The sequence below is a fragment of the Panthera tigris genome, chromosome A3, assembly GCF_018350195.1.
Source record: "Panthera tigris isolate Pti1 chromosome A3, P.tigris_Pti1_mat1.1, whole genome shotgun sequence".
Classification (NCBI taxonomy): domain Eukaryota; kingdom Metazoa; phylum Chordata; class Mammalia; order Carnivora; family Felidae; genus Panthera; species Panthera tigris.
Genome location: NC_056662.1, coordinates 129,795,176 through 129,803,406, shown reverse-complemented (window position 1 = coordinate 129,803,406; position 8,231 = coordinate 129,795,176).

The following is an 8,231-nucleotide window of genomic DNA, read 5'->3' as shown; positions in this document are numbered from 1 at the left end:
GGCACACACTTTAAAGGCCTCAGACTGGGTCACCTCTCGGTGCTGAGAGAACATGGCAAGGGTTCCTTCCTTCCATTAGGCTGGGCAGGATAAACTTCACATGCGGCGAGCCGAACCTGCTGACCTTGCCCCTGTCCCCCCCCCCCCCCACCGTCTTTCTCCAGACCCTCTCTCCGGTGGTCTTCCTAGCCTCGTGGCCTTTACCACCAAGCTCCGCTTGAGAAAGCTCGGGACTGGCTTCTCCAAAGATGTCAGGAGAAAGCCCTTTGAAGATGCAAAGGATGCGTGTGAGTCATTCATAATCATCGTGATTCATAAGACAACTTCAGAGACCAGCTTCTCTTTACTACTCATTATCCCTTCAATAGACCGCGTGGGGCCAATAGTTAATTTGCAAATTGCAGGACTCAGTAAGGTGAGACTCTACAGGCAGAGGGTAATTAATAAATTATTTTTTAAAGAGAGGTGGAGTCTATTCAACTCTGCAAATTTATTATACACGTGAGACGATCTTTTTAATTCCCTTCTTCACCCTCGGGGCTCAAAAGCATTAATGGTTGGGCTCTCCTTCCACTGTCTTCTGCCACCCTCTCGCGGGGGCTCACGGGTGTTTTCAATACGTACCTTCGACTGCCAGGTTCATGGTCAGAGGGTGTCGCTCAAAGAGGGCCCGCAGTCGGCACTTGCTTATCATAAGATGTCTCACTGTGTACCTCACTCTGTGCCCTTGAATCGGGCCTCATCGCTCAGCTCCAAGGCAGTAAAAATGAATCCTGGACACCATTCCCAGTAATGTCTCCCTCCGACTGACTTCACTCGCCCCCTATTCCTCTCTCCTTGCTCTGACGTTTATTTCCCTATCTCCTGGCCTTCTTGGCTTTGCTGCACGATGCAGTATGTTATGGGGTGAATCAGGTCCCGCCCCCAGAAAAGATATGTTGGAGTCCTTACTCCTAGGACCTCAGAGCCCGACCTTATTTGGAAATGCGGTGGTTGCAGACGTAACCCGTTAACGCGACATCACACTGAAGGACTCCTAGCCTAATATGACTGGTGTCCTTATGAGAAAATGCTCGTGTGAAGATAGAGACACCCGGGGAGAAGCCTCATGAAGACAGGAGACTGGGGGGGATGGACATCCGAGTCGAGGCATGCCAGTAGGTGTCCTGAGATGCAGAAGACTCTAGGAAAAGGCATAAGCCTCCCTACAGGTTTCAGAGAGAGCGTGACCCCCTCAACACCGTGATTTCAGACTTTTGGCCTCCAGAACAGTGAGACAATAAACATAGGCTGTTTTAAGCCACCCAGCTTGTGGTTCCTCATGACGGCAACCCTGGCGGGGAAACAGGATCTCCTCTAATCATCTCCATAACCTGATGAAGCAGTTATTATTGTGCCTAATTCACAGATGAAGACCCTGAGGCTTAGAAAAGTAAGGAAACATCTCGAATTCCACAGCCAGTGGGGCCAGGCAGACGTAGGGCTACATCCCCATTTTCCTAAACCTTTTCCTGCGTTCTTTGTTCCACCTGTTCAGTGTCTGATATTCTCAAGCGGAAGAAGGATCGCTTCCCCGGGACTTTCTAACTCGTTCTCGGTGGCTTTGTCGTCTTGGCGTTCTATCCGCGACACTTTTTGGTAATTTGGGCTTAGGATAACGCCGATCTCCTCTGAAGTTCTGCCCACCCCCCCTTCTTTCCCTGGGAAGGACTTGTCGACCTCGGGGCAGACATCGCTGACAAGACGGTGACAAACAGGACGGCCTCCGCTGACAGAGGCTCCCTGTCCTGTCCCCGATTCGGCTGACAGAAGGAGACAGGCCAGCTACGAGTGATGGCGGCTGGCTGAAAATACACACTAATCTAATCTTCTGGCTGTTCTAGATGAATCTCAGGAATGTGGGAGGCTAGCATGTCAGATAGGCAATTATTGGCCGGACGCAGGATTGCATAATGTAATGACGACTCGGGCTTCCTGCTTCGGCTCGCATGTGGGGTGCTTGCCAAAGAGGGTTTATCTTCCCAAGAGAAACCTGCCAACTCTGGGAGGATATGAAGTAACTGTGATTATGGGAAAAAAAGACATGCTTAATGTGAAAATAGTCGAGGTCTCCTTCAGCCTGTGCTCCGAGTCTCGGCCCATTTTCTTTTTTTTCTTCATCCCTTCTTGCTCCGGCTCTCTTCCTGTCATTTGGCCCCTCCGAATTTCTGTGTCCCTTTCTTTTGTTCTGCTCTTATCTTAACTCGCCCCCTTGCTTTTTGTCCAAATCTTCACTCAAACCGACTCAGTGTTTGAGGACAGTGCCCTGGAGGATTTCCTGTACCTCCTTTTGCTCCACAAGGACCCCATCCCATCCCGACAACTGCACTTACCGCGGCTGCTCACAAAAAACCCACAGCTGTCCTTTGGCCTCGTCGAAATACTGATGCTGAGCTCCTCAGAGTGGCCGTGGAAATGCTTTCCGAGAGAAACACGGCTCACCGAAACCAAACAAGATGGGGAGAACAGAGAGGCCTCCTGCAGGTTATTTCTTGGTGTTTTGTTTGCTTGTTCCCGGAACAGGATAAGTGAGACCCAGAGTGGCAAAGTCACGGACATCGAGTTACACAGTTGCCCATTGGAACTACCGGCCCCCAGAAGCTGTCGGTCCCGGGTTCTGGTCCAGCTTCCCACTAATACATTGTGCGGCCTCTCTTCCTGTTACAGCAGACACCGTGTGGGTATAAAAACACAATGCGGCAGCTAAGAAATTACGGAGTCAGAAAACAGAAGAGTGTACAAAACACGAGAACATTTATGTTTCTAGAAAACCCCTCAGGAAGTATTTCTTATTTGCCGAGATGATCTTGCCCCATGATCATCTTAAGCAGACCGAAGAAATGTGCTGTAGCACCTATAGACGGGTTAAAATTGAACTAGAATTCTCACGGAAACCTTTTTTGGGGAGCTTAAAGAGGTCAGCGTTAATCAACCAGAAACTACACCTCTTTGACGCAAACAAGTTCGTTGGGAATGATTAACCACTTGCTGAATATTATTTGCCACGTGCCGTGGTAGGCACGTGAAGGAACTTAACTCACGTCTGACAGTTTTTCGTGAACTTTTATTGTCTTATTTTAAATATGGAAATCATGTTCAGAGAGGTCAACCCACTGGCTCAAACTGATGTAGGTTGGTAAAATGGTTGGTCAGCACTCAGACTCTGGGCTGGCTGCTTCCAGTGCTTTCCCCCGCTTTTTCCAGTCTCTCCATTGAGTGCAGCGACTCACCCAGGTACAGATGAAAGCAAGATTTTATTTTATTTTGATAATATAACTCTTTCCCTCCTGTGCCCTCTACAAAACTGTGTGGGCATGCAGGAAAGGCAGGAGGAATTTTATGCCATCGCAACATGATTAACCTCGATGCCAGGTTTCCTAGTAAAGAAGCAGAACTATTGTGCTCACCTTCCTGACTTTTCCCCCCAAAGAGCATGTATTCCTCCACCACCCCCTGTGACAACTATCAAATAAACCCTTAAAATGTAGACACAGTGTGGGCGCCTGGGTGGCTCAGTCGGTTGAGCGTCCGACTTCAGCTCAGGTCAGGATCCCGCGGTTCGTGAGTTCAAGCCCCGTGTCGGGGTCTGTGCTGATGGCTCAGAGCCTGGAGCCTGTGTCGGATTCTGTGTCTCCCCTTCTCTCTGCCCCTCCCCTCATGCTCTGTCTCTCTCTGTCTCTCAAAAATGAATAAACGTTAAAATTTTTTTTTTAAGTGTAGACACAGTGTTTTAGAAAACGAGGTCTGCATAACATACTGTGTTAGCCTCCTCCCTAGATATGGTGCAATTCTTGCAGTGACGCTTAGGTTTTGTCAGTGTGTTCTTACAACATTACCTAGATGCATAGAGATGCTCAATATTAAATGATGGCCGATCACATCTCATTGTGCTTTATTTTATCCGTAAAATCTCTACGTGGTAAACACTGTCAACCCCTACCTTGCCGCAGACTCTTTCAGCTGGAATCACACTTTATGGAACAGAGTTTCTGAGCCCATTTTGAGCCACGGTATTTTTTTAAGTTTATTTATTTTTAGAGAGAAAGAATGTGTGCACGTGAGGGAGGGGCAGAGAGAGGGAAAGAGAGTCCCAAGCAGCTTCTGCACTGTCAGCGCAGAACCTGACGAGGGGCTCGATCCCACGAACCGTGAGATCGTGACTTGAGTTGAAGTCAAGTGCTTAACCAACTGAGCCACCCAGGCACCACTGAACTATAGTATTTCTACTGGATTCTAGAAGTCTCACCTGGGGGGGTGTGGTGTGAGGGTACAGAAGGAGACCTGCTAACTTTCACTGTGTCGTAGTCCTATTCGGGTTGGGCCCTCCTCCTCCTTGGCCTCCCCCCCCCCCCCGTTCTCTTGCTTCATCCCCAACATCACCACGACCAATCTTTAAACCAACCCAATGAGATAGAAATGACGATCTTCATTTTCCAGATGATAAAAATGGGACTCGGGGTTCAGATCACTTGGGCCGCGACCACCTAGCCAATGATACGGGCAGAATTCCAACCCGGGCCTGCCTGCCTGCAAAGTGTAAAGCTCTAATCGTTACCTAGACGCTGACCTGTTTTTACCCTCCAGACCGCAGCAGCCATGTTCTACCTTCCAGAATGGCTCCCTCTCGCCATCATCGTCTCCACCCACCGGGCACTGACGTCTGTCTAAAGCATTTCGGTGGTTGATGGGGCACTGGACTTCCCGCAGCCTCACTGGGGCTGATGATGGAGACCACCTAGGCTCCCTTTGCCCATCCTACTCAATGTGGATTTTCTAATCCTTTGTTCTCCTTCCTGAGAACCCAGTTGTAGTTAAAATCCCAGAAAGCTTTGTGCCCAAACATCTCAGAGTTAAGGTATTCTCAGGAAACATTCTATCTCTATATTAAACCAATATTAATGGCGCCTAATTTCTAATAAGTCTTTTGCCTCCTAAAGTATCATTTCAATCCCTGAGAAGTTATCTACTTCCCTCAATCCCCTGCCATTGGCATTTCAGTGACTCCCTGAAGACAGACTTACGTGGGAGCCCTTGAAGTCAGCTGCGGGCATCTGCTGGTGTCCAGGACAGGTAGATAACACCTCTCTGGGTCCTGGCATGCTTTATTCCAAACCCCATTCCACCTGGTCCTGTGGTCTCAGCCACAACTGCTACTGATCCCTTTAAGATCTGTTCCTGTACCTGGTCTTGGCATTGGCCGTGTCTCTCTTCCTCTTGCTTTGGGCCTATCCCCGTGCCAGGAAGAACTCAATGCCCTAAAACAGCCCGTTTTGCGGCAGAGATACCCTACCTTGCCCCAGCCTGGTCCCCTCCCAGACAAGGGGGTTCTGACTGTCTGCTGTTTGATGACAGAGGAAGTAGCAAGGTTCTTACTTCTGCCACCAACCAGCAAATACCTCACAAACCCTCTCACCCGCTTCCGAATCCGGTACCTGAGGTTCTGACAAACTATAAGCGTCTGACTTCCCAAATCACCATAAAATAAAGCAATCATCTAAAAGAAGGGACGTCAAAAGAAAAAAAAAAAAAAAAAAGAGCAGCCAGGTCTAGATGAAGTTCTGAGTATCTCCCAATGCCATTTTATTTCATTGGTTTTCAAGTAATTCCTGCTACTCGTTTACTCCGAACGGAGATGCTAAGAAAGGTATAAAGATCTTACATGATGCTCCGTGAGCTCCAGATCCCAGGCCTGATGACTATTACAGGAAAGCCCAGGGTCTTCTGCAACAGCAGCTGGTGTAGCAGGGGAACCCCGGCCAGTCGCATGGAAGGCTTTTTTGCTCTGATGCTACCTTGCTGAGGTGTTCCAGGCAAAGCTTTCTACCTTTCTGGGTTCTCTCAGAATTCTTTTTTTTTTTTTTTAATGTTTATTTATTTTGAGGGAGAGAGAGAGAGAGAGAGAGAGGGAGCGAGCAGAGGAGGGGCAGGGAGTCAGGGAGACACAGAATCCGAAGCAGGCTCCAGGCTCCGAGCTGTCAGCACAGAGCCCGATGCACAGCTTGAACCCACGAACCGTGAGATCACGACCCGAGCCGAAGTCGGACGCTCAACCGACCGAGTCACCCAGGCGTCCCATCAGAATTGTTATTTGCAGGATGAAATGACTAAGGTGCGAAGGAAAAGGTGGAACGTGAGGCAGCACTGCGACCGCCTGCTCAGACGGAGGGAAGAAAAATTGTCTCCTGAATGCGGGGAGCGGGGAGATTAAGTGGACACCTGTGGACAGAAGTATATAAGTTTTGGGGGGGCTGTAGCGAGAAGGCTAAGGGGGAGGGGACGGTGATTGACTCAGTCTTCCGATCCCCCAGAAGCCAGGCCCTGTAGGAGAGGCGAGCGTCCGCTTCCCTTCCCGGCCATGGTACGCTGCTTCCAAGATGTTTACAGGGACTTTCAGGAGTGAACCGAGTTATTAAAAGAGTAGCAATTAGGTTGGCCCATCCCAGCAATTTAAAGTTTCCTGCCTAAGGAAGCATGTGGGGCGAGGGGGTGTTCAAGGAGGGGAGAGGAGGAAGCGATTGGACCCCCCCCCATGATTTCCAGTTCTGAGCTCAAAAAACGGGGCTGGGGCAGGAAGGGGAGGCTTGTCTGGAGCCCCCACTCCCAGGAGGACCCCCATGCAAACCCCCAGATGATCCAGCAGTCCCGCCCCTCCCCCCTCCGCTCAAAAAAGTGGCTCCCGCTTTCCTCTTCCAGGGGATCCTGGCTCAGCTCTTAAAGCCTTTGGGCATCTTTCGCCCGCCTCCAAAAATTGAGCTGCGTTGGAAGCTGCCTGATAAATCACTCTTTGCACGTTGGCTGCCTTGGGACCCACAGAGAGAGGTTGCCTCGTGATTTACAGCCGCTGTCTGAGAGGGCTTTTCCCAACAGCCAGCTTAGGCCAGGGAGTCATCTCTGGCAAAACGAGCATTTTGTCTCGAGCGGCCTAAAGTGAAAGAGAGGAAGCGGGATCGCTCTATTCAAAACTTGCTGCCCCCCCCCGCACCCCCCCCCCCCCCGCCAGCCAGCCGGCACCTCCAAGTTCATTTCCGTCATGCAACTTGAGCTCAAGGAACCAGCCCCGGAGAGGAGGTCTGTCATGTGAGGCCCGCTGGAGCCCGTAGTAGGAAGAGGAGAGCCTTCCTTTTCTGCACCGAGGTTGCACAATGCGGGCCAGGCCCTCTGCTTTGTGGTCACGGTTTCCCAGCAGCCCAAAGGGCCCCTCCAGGAAAACGCCCCTGTTCCCCTGCTTTAGCCGCTGCTCCTTCCCCAGGGGATTTCATTTCCTTCATTGTGTTCCACAGTTGCCGTTCTAAGTCAGGTGCCCTGGCCCCAGCCTGAAAAATGAACTCGCTTCTAAAAACGCTACGCTTTTCTCCACCAGCGGGGTGCTGGGGGTGGGGGGCTGCGGAGACCCCGAGCCTTGTGCACAGACAGCTTTTCATTCCAGTTCCAGATTACTCTATGGTGACAAGTTCAGTCTTTGCCTCCAAAAATAGAATGAGCTCTTCTTTGAGAAATTGTGGTTTGGATGAAGGGAAATGCAAATAAATTACGTATTAGACACGTTGTTGCTTGTTTTCTGCTTTTGTTTTTGTTTTGTCTCTTTTTTTTCCTACCAAACCTATCAGTTTTTCAGCCTCCTCTATGCATGGGCACCACAAGGACCACGTCGAAAATATGAGACTCCTAATTTAGTACAAGGTTGCTAAATGAAACTTCCCCAAGACCCAGTTGGACCAGATAGTTTCAGTTGCATAAAACTCAAAAGGTAAGACTTCGTGGCGAGGTTATTAGCAGTAATACTTTGCAAGGTGCACAGATCATGAAAAACAGAACGCGAGTTTTTTCATGTGGAGAGAACATAGATTTTTATCTCCGGGGCGAAAGATCTTCTTGGGAATGTTTACTGCTGAATGGCAAGTGACGGGCCATTTGAAAGAGGAGAAAAATGTTCACTTTTGCTTCCCAAGGATGGATGTCTCCCTTCTGAGAAAAATGGGAGCCTATGTCCTTCAGGAACTGTGCTTGATTCACTCTGAAATATAGATCTGTTGCCTCCCACTCTACACTTCCTTACAATTCCTTGTCTATGTTAACCCTCCAGGAGCAAAGGTACAAAGTACAGTTTTATTGACAAGAAAAGGAAATCGTTCCTTTCCTTCCTTCCTTCCTTCCTCCCTTCCTGTCTTTCTGTCTTTCCTTGTTTTTGTTTT